The sequence below is a fragment of the Marmota monax genome, unplaced genomic scaffold (assembly GCF_021218885.2).
Source record: "Marmota monax isolate L192 unplaced genomic scaffold, Marmota_monax_Labrador192_F-V1.1 WCK01_AAM20220418_F8-fsc00007, whole genome shotgun sequence".
NCBI classification, from domain to species: domain Eukaryota; kingdom Metazoa; phylum Chordata; class Mammalia; order Rodentia; family Sciuridae; genus Marmota; species Marmota monax.
In genome coordinates, this window is record NW_026692781.1 from 11,783,407 (window position 1) to 11,810,777 (window position 27,371).

General features: G+C 40.2%; 1 long non-coding RNA gene across 1 annotated transcript; it reads right to left on the bottom strand.

Moving 5' to 3' along the window:
• Positions 1 to 182: 182 nt before the first annotated feature.
• Positions 183 to 27,371, bottom strand: LOC124094594 (uncharacterized). The gene is made up of 3 exons (XR_006852286.2): positions 27,220 to 27,371; positions 25,409 to 25,539; positions 183 to 485 (listed from the first exon to the last, which is right to left on the bottom strand). It is a non-coding gene; the product is annotated as an uncharacterized LOC124094594 (long non-coding RNA).

Genomic DNA, 27,371 nt, shown 5'->3' on the forward strand with positions numbered 1-27,371 from the left:
CAAACCAAGGTTAGCTAATACCTAAATACTACCCCTTATACTGGTGTAGCTCAACACACAGCTGACCCACCTGCTTTCTTTTTGGCAAGATCATCTAGAGACTAAATTAAATTCTGAGAACATGAACTAATAAACCAAAGCAATAAATCCAGCCTTAATAAAAATGAAATAAGTTCCCCACATTTCATTTGAAGCTGTAACTTTATTAAAGCACATTTATAGTATATGGAATTTATTAAGCACATTTGTAATAACATTTTTTTTCAGTTGACAAGTATTTCCTATGTTTCACTTTGCCTCTGTGGATGGCTCAGATCCTTTCTAAAAACAAAATTTTGACATTTTAAAAACATGGTTATGGTTGCCAAGGAGTTGAAGAGTGGGTGAACCATTCCAAGTTGGTTATCTGATGAGTAGGCTGGACTAGCTGAGATCTGCTATCTTTCTTAGATCAGGGTTCCCAGATGGTATTTCAGTCAGCTGACCTATTGGTAGGGAACAGGATTAAAGGGTTATTCATTCGCCCATCTAGTATTTCATTTCTCTACAATTTTAAGGGTCTAACTAGCAATTTGCTTTAACATGAAATGGCTAGTGTTTTAGATAATCAGCAAGATAATGGTGTTAGGAATTCCTTGAAGGTCTCAAATCTAGTTTTGATGTTGAGGATGCTCAGATTATGTATTTCATAGTGTAAAAATAAAATCATATCACCGATGTAAGTTTGTAAAGGACTTTGAGCCTGATTCAAAATACAGTACCTTTGAAAATAATCTTATTGAAATCAGAATTCACTGTATCCAAGTAATACTCTTCATATGATACTTAACTTAAAATGTTTGATACTGATAACACATTCCAGCATTCTTGTGTTCTAGGTTGCCAGATTTTGCAAATAAAATTATAGGACATTCTGTGTAAATGGAATAAGTGTATTTGAAATGTACTTATATTAATTCATTATTTATCTGAAATTCAAATTTATGGACATCCTATATTTATCTGAAAACATGCCCACACCACAATATTTTATACTCCGATTCTGAATTCTTGGGCTGGTGATATAGGTCAGTTGGTAGAGTGCTTGCCTCACATGTAGAAGCCCCTGGGTTCAATCCTCAGCAACACACACACACACACACACACACACACACAGACTGAATTCTTGATTTTTCTCACATCTTACTTCTTATAGCATATTCTCTCTTTAGGTCTTATAACTAAAAAATGTGGGAAAAAACCTCCTTTAATTACTTTCTCCCAAACACCATTACCACCAGGCATTGAGTAGAAATAGTGTTGGGGAAGGGGATATATGTGAGAATAGTTGTGCTTAAAAAAAAAAGCCATAAAAATCCCACATCTCTTATTGTACATACAATATGTAGCTAAATATAAAAATGATCTTTGGTTCATTTGGATGCCCCTGTATTTAACATTTTTATATATTTAAGGATATTAATGAATGAATAATAATAATCATTATTTTTAAACCTTATGCCTTGGGGATTTCAATAAATGAATTTGATTATTTCATTAAAGAAATTTAATTTAGCTCCTTTTAATATAAGATGGGTATTCATGGCAAAATAAACAACTTTATACTGAAAAACTTAGTTCTATTCAAAAAAGTCCATATGTCATATCCTACATTGTGAATTTCTCATTTTCTCCTCTTTTGGGGTCACAGATTCATTCTCTTTCTGGCTCATCTCTTATCAGTTCTTATCTCTCCTAGTTTTTCTCCACTCCTTGGCCCCTTCCTTTAGTACTGCTCCTGGAAACTCAACAATTTTCAGACTATTCTGTTTTATATAGCCCATACCCTAAGGACCATGCTACTATAGCCAAAGTGGCTTATCAAAATGTTTTGACAAACAAAAGACAAGTCTTCTTTAGGTCAATTCTATCACCAGTCCTTAAACAATGTTTCCCTCCCCACTATTATTATTAAAGGGGAAAAAGACATGGGGATAAAAAAATGCCTATTAACCATGAAGATGAAAGAGACCCTCTATGATCCCTTGAATTTATTTCAAGCCACCATGTAAAGAGGGCTAGAGATCAGAAGCTGATAGAACTGCTCAAGAGAAATTTTCATTGGGCCCGGATGGAGAAGCCTAAGGTAGGTGATCAGGTAAGGTTCTGAAGGGCAGGAGGAGGCCATCATTCATCTTTTTCAGCTTTCTTTCAGTGCCTGGAACAGAAGAAACATTGCTGGCACCCAGGGATGGGTACTGGATTCTTCTATGGAGCAACATCTCTTCATGATGAATTGTATGCAACTGGAGGGAGAACAACTACAGAGGAATGGAGAGGGAACTGCTGTTAGCAGCCTGATATGTGAACCCCTTGAAGTTAACTTTTGGGTCCCCCAGGAACAGCTAGGGATACCCTGAAAAGTGACAAGAGAAAGGTCATAGGAGAGATCACACAAGTTATTTCTTCTAGAGAGAAAGCATTAATGAGCTGGACCATGAAGGAGTATTCCATAGGTAATCTCACTTTAAGAGGTAGCAACTTACATTATGCTAAAAGAAATACACCCACATATAATTTTTTAGTATTGTTGTTACTAGATAATGTGATGTAAAGGTGTGTTAGTCGGCTTGCATCACTGTATACAAAATACCTGATAAGAACAACTTAGAGGAAGAAATGTTTACTTTGTGCTCATGGGTTCAGAGGCCTCAGTCCATGGTCGGCTGACTCCATTGCTCTGGGGATGAGTGAAGCAGAACATCATGGCAGAAGGGTATGGCAGAGGAAGACTGCTTATCTCATGGTAGCGAGGAAGCACAGAGAAAGCAAGAATCCAGGGACAATATATAATCTCCAAGGGCATGCACCCAATGACCTGCTTCCTCCAGTCACACCCCACCTGCCTACAGTTACCATCCATTAATCCATTCACATTAGTATCTCGTAAATGGATTAATCTACTGATTAGGTTATGGCTCTCATAATCTAATCTTTTAATCTCTGAACATTCCTATATGATCTAACGAGCTTTTAGGAGACATGTTATCCAAACCATAAGAAAAAGCAATGACTTCTTGCCAAAGAAATTGTTGCATTGCTCCTAGAAGATTATGATAGATTTCTCCTTCCCTGTTTTTAACAGATGGGTTAGTAATGTTGATTAGTAATGTTGTTAACAAATGGGAACACTTAGTATCAGATAGCCTATTGAGATAGGAGCCACGAGCTGTGTTAGTTCATTCCAACTTCATGAAATCTAGGACTACAAATATTATTTCGTATAGAGATGTTTTGAAAAACATCTCTTCGTTATTTTGAGATATACAAGAATATACCCACCAGAAAGAGTGATAAAAATCTAAGGTGATGGATATGTTAATTACCTAGATTTGATCATGACCCAATGTATACGTGAATATAAACATCACATTGTACCTCATAAATACATACACAAACACATATATTATGTGCTAATAAAAAATACAAAAAAATGTGAAAACCACAGCAAATACCTTCCAGAGAAGAAAAACAAACAAATTGAACTATTGCCAATATGGGAGATGAAAAATGGCAACCAAGACCTGTCTGATGGTTGAAGGAGAGAGTTTGTCTCCTTTCTCCTGGGAGCCACATTCATTACAGTTCAACAGGGTAACTCCAACCGTCTATCTTAGAACCTTAGTGAGATGTGTGGAGGTAAAAGCTGCTGGTCTGGGTGGCCTCATGAGAAACAAATTCATTTGTTAGATGGACATTTTTAAAACCTGCCACATATGTTAGCTATTTTTATGGCAATTAAATTGGTGGATCTGAGAAGTGAAGGTGCAATAAAACCTTTCACAATAAACCACGTGGAAAGTCATCTCATCCAACCCCTGGAGGTCAAAAGCCACAGTACCATGTTGCCTTATACCACAAAGAAGAATTAAGACTCTTAGACTGCTTGCCTTTCCCTTTTTGCTTTATAGACAGGGGCTCTGGATTTGAGGTGGAAGGAGAATTTTGTGCAACATAGCAGCAGCAGGGCTGGGGGAGGGTGGGAAGGCTTCCCTTGCCAAACCTAGGGAGTGCTTTGCTAGCAACTTCTAGAGCTGTGGCATTTCTATGTCATCCTTTTGCCACCTTCAGGAAGTACATATTCTTCCTAAGGGATATGGGGTGGGGAGTTGTTACTTGATGCTTTTCTCTAGGACAAAGGTAGATGAGGTACATGAGTCAGAATAGGCTTCTATAGTGAAAGGGCTTGGGGTTTACGAAGTATAGACAATATATTATAATTTTATTGAGTTATATGCATGGTATACGGCTTTCAAAATACTAAAGGAAACTTCATTTTCTCCTGAGAAGATGTAATGGTGTAACTGAAAATTGATTCTTATAAGGGTTCTAGGACACTTTCTTATTAATTTGCATTTTGAAGACCTAAGCATAAGTTATTTAGCTATGTAAGAGTCCAGAAAATCATTATAGTAAAAAAAAAGTTTCTGGGCCAAAATATATTTGAAGTTTCTCAGTAACTTTTAAAGAATAACTAGTAAGTTTATCTGTTTTAAGTTTGTTTTGAGAACTACTCTCATTTAAATTTATTTATTTCCTAAAATAGGCTTCTAATGAAGTCAGCATGCTATTCAGTTCCTATTTATCCTTTTTATTTAATTGTTTTAAATTTGAGATTTTGAACAACTCCAGATAGCATGAGATGCATGCTGAGAACTATTTAAAAAGAAAGATCAGATTTGATATTAACACTCTGAATACTCTAGAATCTGAAATAACCTAGTAACTGTCATTCTCATTTTCCCTGTGGAAGATCTAACTTCTGCCAAAGGGATGATACAGGCCTGTAGGTCATGCTCAGTGACCTTGGGTGCAAACTCGGGCCAATTCTGGATGGATGAAGGTACCTGGACAGGGTTTCTGACTGCGTGATTCTGAAACACCTTCACAGTGTTATTCATTGTGGTGAAGGATGGTTTCTGATCAATAGAGGACGTGTAGATAAAATAACCGATCAATGAATGTAAATTTTATTCCTCAGGTGGTTGCTAAGTGTGACTGAGGAGCCTGAATGGCACCCCACTTAGAACAAACCTCCAAGATCTCAGTTGTGCACCTTCAGCTCAACTCTGCTGGTCTGGATCTTAGGAAGCATCTGGCACAAACCTCTCATTTTACAGATGACAAAACTGAAGTTTTGAGAGGTAGGGGTGACTTTCACATTCAAACAATTAGGGCAAATACCAAGGTCACCTGAGTTCAATTCCCAGGTCTTCTACTAATAGCTGTGTGATTTGAGGCCAGTCATTTATCTGCTCTGGACCTGCTTCTTCTAAAGATGAGGGCTTGGGGGATTTAATATGTTTTTTTTTTCATTTGGTCCCAACATTCTTCTCTCCACTGTACTAAATCTTTGATTTCATTTATTCCATAGTAAAAAGTAGTTGTTTGGAAGCAGCTGCCCATCAGGGGTCATGTTTTGCAGTTTGTTTCCCCTGCCCTCTCACCCCTTGCCTGTAGCTAGGACCAGTTCCTACCAATTAGATGTGATTGAAAAAGAATGTCATCCCCAGGCAGAAGCAATTAGCAATTAGGTTCATCATTCCCATTCTTTCTTTCCCATCTTCTGACTGGAATAGACGGACTTAAAGCTCCTCAGGGGTGATAGAAGAACAAGACAGAAAGGAGATTTGAATCACTCCGCAGAAGACTGCCTGTGGAACAACTGCACTGGACCGTCATGTGTATAAAAAATAAACTTCTATGTCTTAATTTTTGTTGTTATTGTTTTTAAAATTAATATTTACCCTAACTGATGCACCCAAGCAACAGGCACTTATTGAATGTTTATTACATATGTCAGCCTGAGCTAAGACAAATGCGTATTTTTTTTTCCTAAGGGATCAACTTTTGCAGAGGTTCAAAAATAAGAGAAAATTATACTCATCCAAGGAATTTGGTGGCTGCAGATGAAGACGGAGGGATAAGCCGAAGTTGGATCTGATGGGAAAGGCTCACATTATACTGAAGCCTTTGAATAAGGTTCCCAGGAAAATGATTCTGTCATGCACAAGCCTTGCAGCGGGTGCCCAAGAATTATGGAATGATGCTTGGGACCTGTGGGTGTGGTCTAAAAGTTAGGTAGGCAGAAGTAAGGAACTGGTCTAGAAATGGTATTAATGTTGTGTCTCTTTAACAAAAGAGATATTCAAATGCTTGCAGATCATTTGGATTTGACAGAGCTTAGCAGCAAAGGACAAACATTAAAAGCTCTGAAAAAATACAGTTAATTCACCAGTGATGTGAAGCAGGCATGGATTCAACTCTCAGATGCATGGAAACAATACGATGACCCTTAAGGTGGCAGCTCAAAGCAAATGTTTCAGGGCCATGGTGGGACTTGAGGTTTAATGCTAATGAAGTCTCCACTCCAGAGAGAGAAGACATTATTTGCATCATGATTTGTGACATGGCAAATAGAGGAAATAAATCAGACATCTCTAGCCCATTTCCAATTGGCATCATTTGATGAACTTTTTTTTATTGCCTTTATTCTAGGTTTTCCTCACCCTAAAATCTTCACGAAGGAGGTAAGATAAACAACAGAGCCTCCCTTTTCCCAAATCTCGTCTAATATTTTCATAATTCAGGATCACAGAGCTGCTGTAGAAACCCAGCCTCGGTGCTGTACTTATTCCCTGTGTGGTGGCAGAGCAAATGATTCCATTTACCAGCACTTCAGTAACCATGTGGTGATAAATAAAGCTGCCACCCTCGTGCTTGCCCATTGTATTTAAAATGACACATTGGACAAGTTGGTCTCTATTGACTCCACTTTTATCATAAAAAGTCTAAAAATGGTCTGCAAATGCAGTAAATCTTAATCTCTAATATAAACTTCAAATTTGGAAGAAAAAAACCACATAGACCAATGTGAATTGGATGATCAGATGGTGAGGTCTTGAATACTACAGAGATAAAGCCATCTAAAAATTAATTCCAGTAGTCACCTGGATGTGTAAGCTTTCTCCTTTTCTCCCCTCAAAGCAAGCTTGCCCCTGTGAGAAGGCTACTTCATTCAAAAGTAAAGACACATGGAACCATGTCAACATTTTTAAATGCTGTATTTCTGACTGCAGAATGCCAGGATTAAAAAACACCCTTAATGCCTATTGGTCCTATTAATAGTCAGCTGTGCCAACTCCATACTGGGCTGTCTCCTGCATTACCTCACCAAACTTCTCTGAGTCTGTAAATTTTCTTGTCAGATCTCCTACTCTGCAACCAAGAGCACTCTTCTTTCTTGGTAACAGTCACAGGAAAGTTGAGTTGAAGTTACCCATTGAGTGCCGTGGTCTGGATGGGTGCTCTCTGAGATGAATGACTCAACATACCATTTTGTTGATCTATGATATTAGATTCCTTTGCCTGTCAGTCAAAGCCTTCCTCAGTCCATCCAAATCTCTTTGTGAAATCTTATTTCCAGCCCCTTCACTTTTTCCCCTCTGTACTCCCTTTCCTGCCTCTGCTGTTGTTCTAGGTCAGTTGTCTACTCAGTTACCTTTCTCTCTACTCTGCTTACATTCTCCACCCAGTCAAAAGTCCAGCTCAAAGTGCAAATGTGCCACAAAGCCTGCCCTTGAAGTTGTCTGTCTTCTGACCATCCAATGCTCATTATTGAGTTCAGGAAATCTGTCTTTGCAAGGATGTTCACAGCAGCAGTTATAATAACAAAAAATAGAAGCACCACAAATGCCCGTGGAGAGTCCATGAGTTAAATGAATTATTGTATTCTTATATATTTTCGAGAATGAGGCAGCCATTGATAGAGATCTATATATTTACTGATGCAGAAAGTGATAAGAAAGAAAATATATGCTTTTGCCCATTGTGTTTAAAATGACACATTGGACAAGTGGGTCTCTATTGACAAAACAAAGATAATTTAAATATCACCCACCTGCTTCAATTGTCAATGGCTCATGTCTTCCTCTCAGTGCTGTACTTGTCCTATCAGGACCCCATGCCCTGACCTTAGAAGTGGCCCAAGGCTGTTTCTGAAAGTCTCCAAAGAGTATGGAGGGAGGTTCATGTACCCACAGCTGCAGTGACCACACTGCTCCTGCTCTCAAAGGTGCTCTAAGAAGTTTTGTTGCTTCACCTTCCAATGGAGCCCATGATGGGAATGATATGAGCTGACATCAATTCCCCTGGGTCTATCTGGCCTCCCTTCCTCCTTCATTCTCCACACATGATGAGAGGACACAACAAGCCCTGATGCACAAGATGAATAGGGCCTCATCTCTGCCCTGAAAAGGCTCTCAGACTTTCCAGGCTTCCACTCACAGGTCTTGCTTAGAAGTTGCTTTTTAACTATAACATCTCAGCACTCTGCCCTCAGGTAGGAACATGGAACAAGTGCTGAGTAAGATCTGGGTTCAAAACCCAGCTCTGTCACTTTCTAGATTCCCATCTTGGGTGAGTCATTCTCTCTGAGACTCAGTTTCTTTGTGTAAAATGGGAGTGGCAACACTACTTACCATGAAGCTTTGTTGTGAAGAGTAAATGAGATGTGGATATCAGTTATTCATATATCATAAAAACTTCCCACACAGGCCATTATTAAATACACAATCCATCCTGCTCCTCCTTTTATAATCTCTGTGGAGATATCTGCCATTTTGTATAACTTCTGAGAATTTTAAGCTCTAGTTATTAAGGGGATACATAAAAGCCTAGGAATAGCAGCAATACCTACTTGACTTCACACATCTGACCTTCAACTGTCCCCCAACATGTGTGGAGCATTAGCAATGATCCTGACTCAGGATGTTTCTCACTATATTATAAGGATCTAGGGTAGCAACACCTCAGTGGACCTAATAGCTTTTGTTAGGAATTCATAGCCCATCCTCTAGTTCTCATCTAACTCCCGAGATGGGATCTACATATCCATTATCTTATTTGTCAAATAGGAGCCCTTTGATGAAATACAAAATGTGCATTCCAGGAAACTGAGAATTTGAACAGGCAACTCACACTCACAAATATTGAGGAGCATTAAAGAAATATGCTCCTTTATCTTGCTTTTTCATTACTGAGATATTCTTGGAAGAATTGTCTGTTCTGCTCCAAAGACTTTGGGGTATGTGGATCCTGTGTGTTTCCCCTGTGCAATGGTTTGTTTTGGAGGTGTCAGGTGTAGTTACATGGTGTTAATAGGTTCTTGGAAGAGCCACTGTATCAAGTAGGATTACTTAGGTTTGATCCTTGGCTGTCATTCAGATTTATTTAATTTCTGTCTCCTTCCCCCACCTCCCTACCTTCAACCTATTAAAGTTTAAGCCCTTTGGCCCAGAGTTCTGGTTATATTATTTGTATCTCTTGGGGGTGACATACTCAACATTCTTGCCCTTTATACTTTGAAGGAAGCCTTTCTCCCCATTCGTGAAGAAGTTCAGTGTTGAAGGGAAAACCTGCCTGTGCTCTTTTGATCCCCTTCTGGAGTCCACAAACTTGATGGGTCCTTACTGCAACGATCTAAGTAGTTGGCTTAAAAACAGCACATATGGACTTTACCCTTATGTGCACAGCTTTCATTTCAAACCCAAGCATATCCCAATCCTTCAGAAACTCATTCTGGGTCAGATGTTGCAGGGATTTCCTGCTAGCTATTTTTTGGTTTGATAAAGCTAGAACCCCCAATTCTGTTTGATAGACAGTCGTTCTCTCAATCTCTCTTTATTTTGATTAAAAGATAAAATGTGTTTATTGGAGAAAATTTGGAATGTAGAGATACATAAGGCAGAAGGTAAAAACCACACATTATTGGCTGTCATCCTGAGACAACTGTTATTAACTGTTATTAACAATTGGCATATGTCTTTGGATCTTTTGTGTGAGTTCAAATAGACTTAACAGTCTACTTAACAGAATCGGGACCATCTTGTTCATGTTCAAGATTTCTTTTTCTCTTTTCTTTTTCCACTTAAATACATTGGCCATGTAAGTATGCCTGGTTAGGAAGACTAACTCTTCAACAGGATTCTTCATGGTCACAGAACACTGACAGCACCTGTCCTTTACAGCTCGTCATGTACCACTCTCTGTGTTGAGCTTGTCTGGCTTCTGGTGGAAGTGATTGCACAACTTCTGGGGCTGGGAACAGCCTCTCTGGAATCATCCAGGAAGTCTCACAAACCAGAAGGAGTGATGTCAGCATAAAAATATGAAATATTCTCATATCAAACAGAGAAGATAACCACTGGATCCTTTCATTTTTATCTATAACTGTCCAAAGTTTGGAATGCTATTTTTGTCATTCATTTTATTTGCTCATCCACTTAAGTGGACTATTTTTTCAGAAGTTTTAAGTTTATAGCAAAGTGGAGAGTTCTCATATACTCCCTTGCCTATTCCTCCCCAACCCTCCCCTCCCCCATAGTTAACATCTGGCACCAGTGATATGTTGGTTACAGTCCTTACAGTCCTGTTAACAAACACAGACACAGCATTATCAACAAAAGCCCATGGTTTACATCATAACTCACTCTTAGTGTACTTTCTATATGTCTTGGCATGACATATGCTATAGTTCAAGTATTTTTGTCCCTTCCAAAGATTCACGTGTTAGACACTTAATCCTCAATGCAATAGTGTTGGAAGGTGGAGCATAAGTGGGCGTGTTTCAGTCATGAGAGCTCTGCCCTCATTAATGAATTTATGTCTTTATTAAACGGGATTGAGGGACGGGTTTGCTCCTGTCTGTTCTGCCATGTGAGACACAGTGTTCATTCTTTCTTGCCCTCCTGCCTTCCACCACGACAGGACACTGTTCCTCCCCTCTGGAGGATGCAACAAGAAGGCCTTCATCAGAAACCAGATGTTGGAGCCTGGATCTTGAACTTATAGCCTCCAGAACTATGAAAAATAAATTTTTGTTCTTTATGAATTACCCAAGTCTCAGGTATTTTGTGGTAGCAATAATAAAATGGAGTAAGACAACATGTACCCTATACACTATTGTAGTTTGCAGGATTTCACTGTTCTAAAAATCTGCTGTGCTCTGCTTATTCCTCCCTCCCTTTCCCTAAAAACTGGTAATCACTGCTCATTTGATTGCCTTCATAATTTTGCCTTTCCCAGAATGTCATATAATTGGAAGCATACAATATGTGGCCTTTCCAGATTGGCTTCTTTCACCTAGTAATATGCATTTAAGGTTCCACTATGTCTTTTCATGGTTTGGTAGCTCATTTATTTTTAGTACTAAATAATATTCTATTGTTTGGACGTGCCACAGTTTACTCATTCACCTCGTGAAGGTCATCTTGGTTGTTTCCAAGTATTATGGTTTGATTGTCAGATATTCCTCCAAAGCTCCTGTGTTCATGCAGAAACGTTCAAAGGTGAAATATTAGATCATGAAAGCTGTAATGTAATCAGTGAATTAATCCATTTGATGGATTAATAATGTGAAAAAAACTGCTGTATTGGGTAGTAACTATAGGCGGGTGGGGTGTACTTGGAGGAAGTAGGTCACTGGAGTGTGCCCTTGAGAGTATCTTGTCTCCCTGGCTCCTCCTTTCTCTCTCCTCTCTCACTCTTTCCTGGCTGTCATGAGAAAAGCAGCTTTCTTCTTGCACTCTATGCTTTTTTACTATGATGCTCTACCTCGCCTTGACTCAGAGCAATAGAGTCAGGCGACCATGCATGGAACCTCCAAAACCCTAAGCCCAAAATAACCTTTTACTCCTCTAAGCTATTCTTGTCAGGTATTTTGATCACAGTGACAAAAAGTTGACTAACACACCAAGTTTTGGCATTTACAAAAATAAGGCTTCTATAGACATCTATGTGCAGGTTTTTGTGTAGACAAAAGTTTTCAATTTGTGGGTGAACTTTGGGTAAATACTAAGGAGTACTATTGCAGGGTCATATAGTAAGAAATGTTTAGTTTTTGTAATACGCCACCAAACTGTCTCCCAAAGTGTCTGTACCATTTTGCATTCCTGTGAGCAAGAAGTGGGAGTTCTTTTCTTTTCATCCTTGCCAGGACTTGGTGTTGTCAGGTTTTTGGGATTTCAGCCATTGTGAAGGGTGGGAAGCGGTACCTTTTTTAAGATAATACAACTTTCCTATTTGAAATTGCCTGACAATGAGTATGAATGTGAATATGAATCTAAATGTATTACTCCCTGTCCATTCTTAACTTACACGAACTTTGGAGAGCCACACATTTTGCCCCTTAGCTTCTTGGTTTTAGCACCATGCTTGGCATCCTGTTGGTGGCTAGTAAATATTTGCTGGTTGCTTGGCTTTCAATGACCTGGTTGCCCTTACTTTCAAGAACTACAGGAAATCTATTTCAGGAGTTTCAATCTAGCACATATGTATATGCACATACATACAAAAACATAGGTGCTCTTCTGCTCCAGTTCAGGACAGTATTTATTGACTCCCTTGGAGTTAAACATACCCCCATTTCTTATGCTCACACCATATTCTATATTAATCCTGCACTATGTGCCTGGTACCCAGTAGGTGGTAACCAATATTTGCTGAACAACTAATGTACCTTTGGACTGATGTGCAGGTCAAGTTTGCTGTTAAAGAACTGCATAACATTCCTGGTTTCGTTATTTGCAGTCATTATTGAAGCTTTTTCACAATAGTAGAAATCTTTATAGGTTTTCCTTTGTGAGCCCTTGGCCAAATGTGGAGCCGACCCTCCCCAGCCCCCCATCTGCCCGCCTCCTGCTTATTGTCAAAAACACACCACACATTGTAGCAATCATATTGCCAAAGCTTTATGGCATTCATAAATTGAAAACTACTGCCTCTGACAGTTATTGGGTCTGTGTCAACACCAGATCATGTTGAGTCTTCTGGAATGTGTTTGTAAAAGCACTATACCAGCCTTGGAAGCTGTTGACATCAGAGGCTGTAAGTTAATTAGATGTGGCCCCAGAGCACTGTGGGTCTTGATGTCTAGGATATTTTTTGTCCTTTCAATTCATTTCTTCAATTTGGTCCCAGAGCAGTAGCTGTCTTGGCTGCCATGTATGATGATGAGAAAGCCAGGTTAGAGAGAGAGTTCAAATATCTGGGTGAGAGATGATGTCTAAGGACCAGGTCCCTTTCTTCCCTTTTGGCAGTTGGCAGGAGGAACGGTTGGGGACAGTGAGAAACAGTTCTAACTTCATGTGAAAGTTGTGAAGAAAGAAGAGACTCACAAGAAGCCTGAAGAAGTGAGTCACAGATACATCACAGGGCCCTGCCTGTGTAGTACAGCTTTCCTACATGTATCCGGAAGTCCCTGAGAGGGAGAGACCTGATCAGATTTGGATTTCCAATAGCACTCTTTGACTCCAGTGTAAAAGAATAGTGAAGGGAGTCAGGGAGACTTGTTAAGAGACTCTGGTCCTCAACAAGTAAAAAGTTGGGGGTCTGAAAGCTTGTTTATAAATGAAAAATATTCTGAGGGTAAAAAAGACATTAGTGCCTGATTTGATTGTGGGGAGAGGAGAGAAGGGATCTGGGTGACTCAACTTTCTGGCTTAGATGAATAGTATTAGTCCTTTATTCAGGTTTTCAAGGAAGTAGGAAATAGCTCCAAGACTCTGCTCTCAAGGCCTATCCTACTTACAAACTGTAATGGAGTCCCTTCCTGTCTTTAAAATCTTTCACATTTTTCTCACAGTATTATCCCATTTTTGACAAGTTAGAGAAAACAGAGGGGTGAAGAAAAAGGGATTCTCTGGGTTTGAGGTGAGAACACCAGTTAGTTTTGAACACCCAGTTGTTGTTCAACTCTTCTCTAGTGGAGCCCTGATTTCTCTTTGGGGGAAAGAACCTTCCCCTGTGCTCTGCAGAGTCTTACTGTGTGTGTTAAATAAGCCAATCAGATGTATTTGTTTGGATCACTTAATGCCAATATTGCCGATGAGATTCACCAGAAATCCTGAGCAGTTGGATTCTGGAAAAAAAAAAATGTTCTGAAGAGATTCATTTGTATTATGTGCCCTGTTATCTTGATCCCAAGTCCTTCCCTTCTTCTTGCTCTAAGACAAAGGTAGTCAGTATTTCTTTTGAGTTTGTGAGCTACCCAGTATCCTTTTAGTGAAATGTCATGTTTTCTTAACATACTTGCTTTCTGAGGCTTGAAACTAAGGAAACTTAGTGGATGCCCAAAAGGGTGGCAAGGAAAGCTCAGTATCCCACCACTATCCTTGTTGGGCCCACTTTGGGCTACAGAAGAACCAAGAGCACTTCTGCTGCCTCAGAATGGCTATCCATGCTCTGTGCAGATAGATCCCTGTGCTGGTCTGTGGCAGCAAGTTAGGTTATGTCCCATTCATGTCAAACCATCTCTCCCTCCATTCCAGGCTTGGCTAATAATGCTTATGGGAATTGCTTCAGCTGCCTTGCCCAGCTGTCAGGCTATAAGAAGGAGGGTGTCATCCTCAGGACTGTCCCCAACCAGGGCACAGAAAGGACAGAAGAGGCTCTGACTGCTAAAGAGCAAGTGAAATTGGAGAGCCATAAAGAGAGGAAACAACAGATGGAGGTGGCCTCAGGTGAGCTCTTTGCCAATACAACATTAGCTTTTTCCACATTTTTTTAAAGGTACCATTTCCTAGGTTTTGATGCCAGAACTTTTGGAAATGCCAGGCCTAAGTGCCAGGGCAAGCTGGAAAGCTAGCCAGTCTGTGCTTCAAGTGCCAGGAGATCACAAACGTAGCCACTAATAGCAGCTTGCCTGGTAGCTCAGTGCCTTTTCATTTCTGCCAAATTGATGCAGCCATCAAAGTAATCTTTCAGGCCTCGTGGTCCAGGTGGCAGGCCCAGAGAGGCAGACCCAGCCGGAACTCTGAAGCTGGCCTCTGGCAATGTTTTGAGGGCTTTAACAAATGGTCCTTCTTGTCACATTTAGATAGTCTGTAGCCACCTAGGAACTTCAGTTCTGTCAGTGTCTCCTGCAGCCAGGAGTGATTGCAGAACATCTGTCTGCAGTTGGATCAGGCCTCACTTCTCTCTTTTCCTTTCAGCTTCCTTTAAACAAAGAGGCTTCCCACCTTCTTCTATATGACCATGGCCTTCCTAAAGTCAGCTGTCAAAGATCATTAATACACAGATATTTATGTTTATTATTTCTGCAAATAAATATCAAAGGCAGCAATAAGAAGAATTACCTTGAAGAGGCTACGACTATTCATTTCACATGTATACCTGATCTAAAATATTAGGCAACTGGGAACTGTAGATGTAAATTTACTGTATCATTTATTGGGCACCTATTGTGTTCCAGGCACCATGCTAGGTCTTATTCAGGAAGCCCTCAAATAACTTCGTTGTCTATCTAATAGGTGACAAGGCCAAGTTATAGAAAACCAGACCTCAAGATCTAATGTACAGCCCAGGTTCAGCTCAGAACACAGAAGTTGTGAAGTCATTTGGGTAAGGACTGTTTTTAAATTACCCTATGGTCCAGAGTAGGATGTTCTATGCCATCAGGAGAGTGCCTTGGCTCTCTCTACCATGAATCACACCTTCTTGGACAGTCAGCTCTCCAAGTACAAGTCTCTCCAATTACAGAGGAGAACAGATGAATCTCACCTTTGATGTGATGCCTCAGAAAGTCCTGGCCGATTGTTGGTCTCATAGGCTTAAGCAAACTCAGGGGTTTTTAGGGATCATTTTAAGCTTCTTACAGGTTTCACAGTTCAAGACATGGCACATCTAACTGCCACCTTATTTAACATGTAAATTTACTCACTTCATTTTAGCCAACACTTCTCAAGCATATTTTCACAAGACAGAAAACATATAAAATTATAGCAATTAGTGTTGTCTTATATTTTATACCCTGCTCTCAATTGACAGCACACCTTCTCTTTACTTATTGTATACACATTAAAAGATTGATTACCATCAGTGGTGAGAGATTTTGTTGACATAGGTTAGGGAGTCCCATTTAAAGAAGAAAGCAAAAATATGGAAACTAATGTTTGTATTACCATCTGTCATTTGGGGACAGCTATGCTATGCTTTGTTCTCACAGTAATCTCGAGAAGTAGGAATTGTCTTACTTTTACCAATTGTGAAATGAGGCTCAGAGAAGCCAAGTTCTGTGAGTCTGTTGGGTGGAGTTGGGATGTAGTCTCCTGTGTATTTGATTTGTGTTTTTTCCTCTGCTGTGCTGTACTATAGTGGGAAAATGACAAGTTCTATAATCAGCATTCCCATGGAGCTCAGCTGTGTGAGGAAAGACCTTCCAGATGCCAGTTCCCTTCTCCCCTCAGGGATGTCAGAATGGGTAAAATCCTCCTGGAGGGTGACAGAGGGTAGTAGAGATAAGCAATTTGAGAAAATTTATGGAATAGGCAGTGGAGGGCCTACTCCACTGGGAACAAATATACATGTCTAACTGTTTGACCTGTGAGATGTCCTATAGATGCTGTGTGGAGAGCTGAGAGAAGTGAAAAGCTCTTCCGTGGGAGGAGTGATGACCAGGGTACTGTGGTGTTAGCACCAGTAGAGCTCCCTCCCCCGATCCCTGACACCTTGAGGCCCAAGAGGCAGGTTGACACTTGGGATTTTCATGGCTCCTGGCACCTGTCAGCAGCCATCCGTGAGTCAGCACCCCTGCTAAGGTAGCCTCCCTGCCACTGCACAGATGGAGGGTTGGACTAGAGCCACACTTGGAGTTCAAGGCCCTGAGAGATCCTGTCTCATCCAGGAATGTAATCAAATTTTATTCTTCTGTACTGACCAGTTTGGAGTCTGTTTTCATTCAACCGGTAGCAAAATGGAAATGGATTTCCATTCTAACTGCCTGGAAGGGGTTTGCTAAGGTAATTCATAGGAATCTGATTTAAAAGATTTAGAATATTTGTTCTAAATATTTAGAATGCAAAGGACTGAATGAATGGCATAAACCTTGCTTTTTCTTAATTAAGGCAGATCTGGCTTGAATTTTACATGAAAAAGATTGTTTTTAGCCTCAATGAGACTCTATGTATATAGAATTATCTTGAAACTCAGGCTTGTTTCAAATGCAATAGTGAGTTTTGGGGTGGTTTTTTTTTTTTTTTTTTTTTTTTTAGAGTGTGTGATCAAGTTGCCAAGGAAAACCAGAATGTGCTCCTACTCTTTGCCGGTCATGTCTGTTCAGAATTTCTGAATGAGGCAGAGAGTGGAGGTCATTGTCCACAACACTCTTAATTGAAGCTTAAGGGGAGAATCTATTCAAAAGCCAGAAGGTGGATGGATTGGGAAGGATCCAGGGATAATTTACAACTGGGTGACCATTTTAGGGCATATCAAAGTCTATCATATATCTCATTCATTTATTTCATTAATAGATGTATAATAAATTTTAATGGATAACCCAATTAAGTACAGAAGAGCATCTATAAAATTAACTCCTTGTTGTTTTTGTTTGGAAAAAGGATCTACTCTATGTGTGTTTGTATGGACATGGAAACATTTCTGAAGAACTTGTAGGAAATGGTTGGCAGTGCTTCTCTCTGGCAGAGAATGAGATGGGAGGCAGCACAGGAAGAAAATGCTCACTCACCATTTCATACCTTTATGGACTCTTGGGGTCTTGTTGAATATCCTAAAATCTTCAGTGCCTGAACTACTTGTCTGAGTGAAATTGTCACCGGTGTGCATGGCATTCAGTGCCATTTATAAATATTGAGTACACTAATGGGATGAAGAAGGCCAGGTATGTTTATGGTACCTTAAAAGATCAAAAGAAGGACACACCAAGAATGTACTAACCATTAGATATTCTTTATCAGTGACAAACAGCCTTTTAAAAATGACATATTCTGGATCACTAGCAGTACTAGAAATTTCCTTTCCTACTGGACAGCTCTGCCAGTTGTCTTCCCAGCTGGACAGATGTGATATCTTGATCCTTTCCACTCTCTCTATGCTTGTCCTGAAACAAAAAGACCTTGAAGGACAAGATTGGATATTCAGGGTTTCCTCAAGATCAGGGTGCAGTTTCTTTAGCTTTGCTGAAAATTTTATATCAGACTTTATCCCTGTTGAATACAAATTCCGAGAAGCTATTGTTCTGGACTAAGCTCCTAGGCCCCGACAGACCAGGCTAAAAATCCAATGGAATCACTCGTGCTTAAGTTACTCTTCACCCATCTGAAATGAAACTATTTATCTGACCTTAGGAGAAATTAGGATTAGAGAAATAAGTCAAATTTCCCTATCAGGCCAGTTTCAAATTATATGATACTGAAGCTCCCTCTGCCTTAATACTCTCTCTCTCTCTCTCTCTCTCTCTCTCTCTCTCTCTCTCTCTCACACACACACACACACACACACACACACACACAAAGGTAACCTGGACCAGTATGACTTGTTAATTCAGGAGACTCTCTAGAATTAGAGTGAGAGCCTTTTAAGTCAAGTGACGTGTTTAAGGTCAAATTCAAAGTCACTCTTTCTGGGTCCCAGCTCAGTACTTTTTTTCCCTACATCTTTCAAACAAAGATATTTGTATTCTTAAATATGATGGCTTTTTGTTCTTCAACATAACTGACAACTTTGTTGGTTGTTAGAGCCCAGGAGAAGCATCTGTTTGATTAGAGCTTTTTGACACTTCATGTATTCTTGCCAAAAGTGAGATTAATTAGGTAGTGCACTGAAAGTTCTCTCTTGTTCCAGAGATCTCTTGGGCCAAGCTCCTCTTGTTGGCACAGAGGAAGTTTTCACAGTCAGAAGGAGATTCTGGGTGAAACCCCTGGCACACAGAGAGGTTCAGCCTATGAAGGAGCAGGTCTGGTGTCTAGGAACACAAGTGTTCCAGGCACAGCTCTGGTACAGATGGACAGCTGAGCAGGATCCACAGCCCTTCTTGTCCTGGTGTTAGAGTATGTCTTTTGAGGAGCATTTGCTTCTGTTTCATTGATTTCATATATTAATATGTTCACTCATTTATGTATCCATTAATTCAACCTATATGAAGCACTGCAAAGGCATGGGAGATGCACGAATAAGATGTTATCCCTTCAGCTCCTGTCCTCTCTGCAGACTGTATTGGTCATATCAATTCTGCACCTGCCTCACTGACTCTCTTTAAAGCAATGCCATGTTAGCCACTCTCCTGCCAAGGTAGCCAAATATGGCACCCTGTAACCTGCCTCTGCATCCAGGCCCATTGGACCCATACTGGGTACCTCACCCAGAGAAGCCATTCAACTTTCTCATCCATATTGTGGTTGACTGGGAAATATGAACTGGGTCAATCAGATTTGTGCCACTGGAAATTTGAGTTTGGAAATGTGGAGAGAGAGAGGCAGTCCAGGAGCATAAACTGAATGGCTGAATGACTTGAGGTCAAATAGGGCTATGCAGGCTGAAATCATGGGTAAACTTGAGCTTATGCTCAAGTGATGGAGAAAAAGAAGCTGTGATTATAAAGCAAGGGACACAATGGGGAGAAAATAAACAAAATCCTCCTCCTTGCAGAACAAAACTCATTTAGATAGAATTTGTGTGGACAAGTATAGGTCTACACCAAATTCATGTACTCAACAAGTCCTATAGGAGTGTCACAATTTTCAGCTCCAATATGCAATGGCTGGGAAATGGTGGGGTCCTTCCTATCACAGTGCCTCTGTAAAGTGAGCTTTCTTTACCTTTCAATGTCTGCTCAGCGAGACTCACCTCAAGCATCATCTTCTCCAGTTTCTCCCTGAATATCTGAGGCCCCATCCCCTGACCAGTCAAAGCAGGGAGCCTTTCTGAATGTAAGCCTGCAGGTATACGCCCTTACCACACTGTTCCTTCATCTTTGTTCATTTATTCATTTAACTTCTCAAAAAAACATTTAAAGCCCCACTTTCGTGTTAGATGCTATAGAAGAAATAGAAAAAGTAGTTCTTTGATTGAAGTTCTTCCTATTTCAACAAGGAAGAAATGGGGCTTAGCAGGTAATTCAATGTGACAGGTGCTGAGATTTTTTTGATTGTTGGCTCCTCACCGGCCTTCCTGTAAGAATGTGATTTTACTGCAGGCAATGACTGCATCTCTGCCTTTGCTGTAAACTTATTGAATAAATAAATATGAAGTTTTAACTAATATTGCTGACTTTTTGCTGTAGATACTATCTCAAAACACTTTACAGTTGTTTTATCATGTTTGATATCAATTTCTTTCTCTTCAGACTTTTCAATATCATTTTCCTAAGTGAGGTGGGAGGGGGGAAATGTCACTCAGAAAACGAGGTGGACTTGATATAGGGACAGTTGATTTTTAAAGAGGAAGTAGGAAGTTCTTCTGGGAAAGAAAGAGGATTAACAGCCAAACATGAGGCCCAGGTATTCTCAACTCTTCCTCTTTGGGGTTGAGCCTGGGAGTGTTGCTGTGGGAGAATCACTCAGATAGATTTAGGGAATATCTAAGAGCATGATCATTCTTTGTTGTTTCAGGGACAGTTGTAAAGGCCTTATACCTCTCTACTTGGGATCAGCATGGGCCTACTTCTCCCTGATGCTGGAAGATAGAAATGGCTGAGGGAGATGAGCTTGAACTAGCACTTCTTGTGGTCCACTTCTTGGCTTCTAAATGATGCATAGTCAGGATCAAGGAGTCAGTGATTTGAAGAGGAGTGGTAGAATTCAAGGCACATGCACCAGGACAAGAAAGCTATAGATTTTTATTCATAACTGGAGGGAAATAGCAAAGTTTATGGATTTGTGGTCATAAGCAGTGGGTTCCAGTGCACCGTCTCTCTCTCTCTCTCTCTCATTCACAAAAAAACAAAATAAACCAAAAAGTGAACCAGCCATACTTGATACATATTTGAATTTAATTAGTGCCATTGAACTTCCTTGTCAGGGACAAGATTAGATGAGCCACTCTGAAGTGGAGACTCAGGAGGCAAGTTATCACTTGAAAATTTCAGGGAAGGATTCTGTTTGTTCCTAGTTGGATTATATGTTTCCCTTTAAGAACCAAGTGTATGAGGTGCTATAACTGGACCAAAGATGATACTCCCTGTGGCTAGTGGTTACTGAAGACATGGTATGTTTGGGGAGAAGGGTACTGAGCAGATAATGGGCCCCTGTGTATCCACTGCATCCTGAATGGGCACATCCTTTAGTTCACTTTAAAGGTATTTTCACCTTGGAGCCATTCTCTTGCATGGTATGTAATCCAGTTATTTCATACCAATAAAGCTCAGCAAGCTTTATCTTTGCTTAGGGCAATGTTTGACCTCCTCTTTGACCTGTTATCCTCATAAAGGACCTAGGATATATGAGGTGGGGTTAATGCATGCAAAGGAATGGTCAGGCATTACAAGGTGGTGGGTTACTAATAGAGATGTCTCTAATTAATCATGCTCACTTTCAGATGGGAAGAGGGCAAACAATGACCAAGGACATGCCAGCATGGGCCTGTTTGTACTGCTTCCAGTTGTCATGTGAGCAGCTGGCGATTAGGAGCTCATCCCTTGTCAGTGAGCACAAAGCTCAGTTAAGTGTTTTTTGGGGGGTGAGGGTCCAGAGGGTCTTAAGAGAGAACTGCAGTGTTCCTCTGCCACTTACTCAGGTTGCATTTCAGGATCAGTGGGTCTGTGTGGGAACCTGCATTAGGTCTCCTAGAGCTTAACAGAGCTCAGATTTGTGTTTAGGCAAAGCCAAAATCTTAGAGGAAGGGGCAAACAATTCAATCTGGCTCCTGATTGACTACACTAACTACATCAGGCTGAGGGGCAGGGGTGGCTGTGGGCAGAAGAGATGTAGCCTACTTATGAAGCTCAAGCAAATGGGCAGGGACCTTTCAGGCCTTCCTATCTATACTGAAAGGAGATTCCTGTGCCATGCTACATACTGAGTAGCAGTGAGGTTCAATGCAAATTATGTGACAACCAAAGGTCAGAGTCAAATGTGTTTTAGCTCTCAGAGCTGCCTGCCAATTGAGATTGGCCCTATCAAAACTGTGACATTTCTTCTTTCTAGGCTGCAGTCTCCTTTCTGGGCCACACTGGTTTCACCACCAAACAGCTGATCTCTACCATGTGGTTCTAGATGTCTTTGATTATTGAGGGACTGTTGGTGAATTACGCTTGTTAAAGAAATGTCAAGCTACCCACTCTCTGCTTGCCCCTAATACTAACAAATGATTATAACTTTTCTCATAGTCTCTAAGTTAGGTAGAAATATTTTCCTTGAATTCTGCCTCTTCAGCTCACCACAGCTCCAAGTTCTACAGGTCAGTTCTACCAGATTCTGTCCAAGTCATTTATAAAACATTGCATGGGAATCATTATAACTGAATCTTTACTGAGACTTTGTTGTAATCAAACACCACTTTCTCTTTAGTTACTTATGTTTGACCAGTGTATTTTCCTTTCATTCTCTATAATCTCCCTTTTTAATTTTCATTAATTTCCAGATTTTTAGCTTCATGTGTTTGATTATTGGGCCTATAATATTGTATTATTGTTCAAAATATTTGCTGCTCCTCCCTAGGGTAGAATTGTATTTCCCTAGTGTTTCAGTCCATTGGGCTGATATAACAAAATGCCATAGACTGGTTAGTTTATAAAGAATAGTTTTATTTCTCATATGTGTGGAGCCTGGGAAGTCCAGGATCAAGCCACCAGCAGGTTCAAGTGTATGAGGGTTGCTTTTGGCTTCTAAGATGGCACCTCATTTCTGCATCTTTGGCAGAGAGGAATGCTGTGTCCTCCCATGGCAGAAGATGGAAGGGCACGTGAGAAGAAGGCTGTGTGAAATTTCTTCTATAAAGGTCACATTCACAAAAGACAAACCCTCCAAATTGTCACTTCTTTCATTTGCAGGTTCCTCACCCATTCCTACCTCTTGAGGTGTCCTGAAGAACAGAAATAACATATGCCGACTGTCACCATATACCTCCTGGCACACTGTGACTCTTAGAATCTGGAAAGCCTGCAGGTGAGTACTGGATAGGCTGACTGGCAGGGTGGGAGCTGGCAGGCTTACTGCTGACTCTTGAGTTTTTGCTGGAGATCAGACCTTTCTGATCTAGGGGCAGTGACACACAAACTCTGATGAAGAAAACCTGGGCTTGAGCGTGAGCAGGAGTAGGAATCCCTAAAATGATCCCATTCAATTCAAAACCAAATGACACCATCAGTATTGAGACATTTATTTTGCATAATTAGCTTCCTAGGTGTCATTTTAGTAAAACAAGTTCAGAATTCATTCTTTAAAAATTTAAAAGTTTTCAGTGAAAGTAAATATTTAATATATTTTACATATGATAATTTTATTAACTTAAATATCAAGTAAAAACAAAAGTCATAGATATAAATGGTAAGCATGCATTATCATTTCTGATACAATCTATGCCCTGCTCCTGGCTCTGCTATTTGCTTTCCTTCAGTTCCCACCCTACCCCTGCATCCCTTGGAGCTGCTGCCTTTGAAGTCACTGGCCCACCAAGACTTCAGCCCTGCTTTAGTTTGGCCCCTTGAGTAGAGCTCTCAGGGCAACCATATCTATAACTCTTGCTGGCTAGTACCTTCCATTGTAGCAGTATGATTGCTCCCCTATTGACCAGGAAGGATGGGTCCACCTGGAATCTCGCTTTTCTCTTTCCTAGGAGAGAGATCCAGCTCCTTCCACCAAATCCTGCTAAGCCATTGGGTTTGGGGTTGGGGGTTGAGGATCTGAAGGATTAACAAAAGTTCAATGACAAAGAGGTGCTGGGAGAACTTGTGGTGTGGGTGTCAGTGATGGGTAGATGATAGGTAGGGTACAGGTGGGGTTGGAATTGGAAAGAGAACCAAATTAACTCATGTCCAAGACCCCAGGTGGACCTATCTCTCCTGGTTAGTGGGGGAGAATCATACTGCTACAACTGGAGGTACTGGCCAGGGAGTATCATAGATACATAGATATGGTTGCCTTGAGAGCTCCCTCCTCTCCGGAGGCCAAAGTAAGAAAGGAAGGGCTGAAGTCTTGATATCCAAAATAACATTATAACACCATTATTGCCACAAAGAGGACTCTTTGTCCTTTACATGTTTTTTTTTTTTTTTTACATGAAGTAGCAGGTTACACCAAACATTGAAAACTGGTATTACAATTCCTCACAACTGTTACTTATAAAAGGTGTAATCTCTGAAGACCTAATCTAGTCATGATTCCTATTGCTTCTTCCTTGTTAATCCTCAAGATTCCTGTAGTCTGGACTTCAGCCTGAAGGACATAAGCTAACTTTGGGAAGAGGAGGAAGGGAGGCAAAGAGAAAGGAAGAAGATGAGGGTAGCTGAGCTAGCCATGTCCATGTGCAGGCTTCCCTGCGGGCTGCGCCTGGCAACCCTCCTCGCCAGCACAGACGGAAAAACTGATTGAAGGGGGAGCAGGGAATTTTTATGATGCTGAAAGATTTCCCGAAGGCGGGTGTTTTTGCTTCCTGGACAGCCTATACTTGGAGGGTAGGCAGAGAGATGGACTTGCTGTCATTTGCTCTGTCCCTGTGGTGAAATTGGCCTGGCAGGGACTGAGAATGCATTAAGGTGGTTCCCTAGTTTCATTAGCTTCCTACAAGTTGAAATCCTCATTTCTCTGAGCATGTTGCCCTTTAATTATTATGGTTTCCAGAGACACTGCCTTCGGCTTTACCCAATACAAAACAATTTGGTTACATGCCACAAAGAGGATTCCAACAGTGCATATAAGATCTCTAATTCCCTGAAATTGATATGCTTTTCTTCTTATTACTGCTATTCCCACACATGCCTGTGACATGAATTTGAAATGTGCTATTCATATAAAGACTGCTCACTGTTTCACATCATCCTAACAATGGGTGAAAGCATTTAAGCCATCCCTTTTAGTGCAAAAGACAGAGAGCTACAGTAAGCCACTATAATTCTCTTTGAATGTTTTTTGTCATGACACAGTCTGCCATACATGAGACCAAGATGAAATGCCATTTCAGCTGACTCTGTGACTCTGTGTGAGTATGTGTATTAAGGCACCTATTTAACACATAACCACAGGCCAACATGCCTTTATCGAAGCACATGGATATCATTATTGCAATTGCATTTTGGCTTGGAAGGAAATACAGCCGTTAACCACCTGAAGTCTCAGTAGACAAAAAAGGACATCATAAAGTTTTACAACTGTGGGACAGAAGATTGCAAAATCTAAGATCCATTATAAAAATTAGGAACAAAGTTATGTTGCATACTTGAATAGTTTTGTCACAGGGTTGATAACTAGAGCTTAGTTATTACCTGTGACTAAAATATTCCATTTCCACTAAGAAGTAGAGTAAAAATTGGAAAAACATAAGTTGCTGTATCTTTGATCCCAATCCCACTGTATTCAGACAATAAAAACAGAATTTCTCACAAGCCTTCAATATATCAAAACAATGTGCTGGGATTACTTACATTTTGAATTTGTATTGCCAGCCTTTTGCTGGCAACAAAGATAACCATCCTGAAGATACATGTGTGTCAGTTTCTCTCCTGATCAGGTGTTCCATCAGACTCATTCTAACAGAGCAAATCCGGTTCAGGTCCTGGAAGATGAAAACATTTTAACCATTAAATTATAAACTTAAAGGTTATAAATTTATAACCTTTATAAATTTAGTTCCTCTGGGAATCAAGTTGAGATGCAGAAATCCTGAATGAAACCAAATGCTTTGGGTGACAATTTGGGTTGGTTCATATTAAGGCTGACTCTCTTGAGGGCTGTAGATACCATAAAGGAAGCCTTCTCTACTGTGTTCAGCTACTGTATTCAAGGTACTGAATAACTCTTAATGTTTCTAGGGTTTCCTAAATGGCCTAAAAACAAAGTGAACAGAAGAGGCAATATATTTCACTTAACTAATGTAACATTTCTAAAGCTATTTCTTTTCAAATAGCTCATGAAAGGACTTGGTCAGAATTTTGGCGGCAAAAGAAATAATACTCAAACAGAAATCCATCAAGTGCCTTTAGGTTTCCAGACCTTGAGTATATTAAGAATGAAACACCATCCTGGATGCTATAACCTTTACAGGTCTGTATTTCTTCTCTAATAAATAAATAAATAAATAAAAAGAACAAAGTCACCACTCTCTTTGGACAACAGGAGGAAAACTCAGAAGAAACTCAACACTCTTTTTCAGTCAGAAATACCTGATGTCATTTATTTTGTTTAATCAAGACTGAGTTGGCCATATACTAAGCCAATTTAAGAATGTGATCTGTAACTCACAGTCTTAATTACATGGAGAAAAAGTGAATGGGTTCATTAGTGCAGTGAAAAGGAACAGTGACCCTACCTGCCAAGTGGCAAGGTGGAAATAATTAATCTGGTCAATTAAAAAGAAACAGATAATTTAAAATGCAAAGGCCACCAGGTGGTGCATGGCAGTCTGCTCTCTGGAACTGCAAATTTTTACTGTCAGTTCTGATTTTCTCAATACATCTCCCCATTCTTTTCTTTTTTAAAAAAATGTGTTTGCCATGGCTGAAATCTACTAGAGAAACCCTTCTGAGCTATAAATTATGACCTGTTTCTTTATGTCTCATGTTCTAAAATATTTACTTATTCTAACATGTACTCTAGAAATGCTCCAGGGGCTTACCAATCCCCTGAACCATAGCCAGAGTTCTTTTCTCTCTTTGTCGGGATCTGTTATATCTTACTTTCCCTTCAAAATTGTTTGCTTTTTTTCCTGGGGGTTTTAATAATATTTTAAAAGTGCTGGAGTCTGAGCCACACTGTCTGGCTTATCTAATCCCATTTATGATCCTATAACCCTGAAACTTGCCAAGGCCTGGCTGTCAGCACCAGATTCTAAATACATAGGGTGGTGTGTTTGCTCCATGGAACAGGAAATTAGTCAAACAGTTACTTTTCTACAAATGTTCATAATTTCTCATGACATTTACAAGGCAGTAGTAGTTCTTAGATGCAGAATGATCTCAGAACATGTCAGGGAGCAGTGAGAGGTTATCGACAATGAAGCCTGGTACAGGTAATTGCACAGACCCACAGCTTGGTGATATCCCTGCAGAAAACCTGCCCCCTCTGCCACCCAGCACTGTTCAGCAAGCAAGGTCCAGCTATCTAAGCTGCAGGTCTGCAGAAAGGAAAACATACCAATATCTTAATCCTTTTCCTCTAATGCAAGCTCAGCCCCGGGACAGATATTAATATCATTTTCCTCTTAACCATAGTAAAAGTCTTAAAACGCAGCACTCACGTTTTTTATTCTGCTCAAAGGAAGTTTTTTTTATGGTGAGAGGGTGGCTGTAAAGGAGGAAAAAATCTCATCTACAAAAACAAATGCTGCCGAGGTGAAATGCAAGTTGAAAGTTTCTATTTCCGAGGTGTTAGACTTGGCAAGTTAGAGTT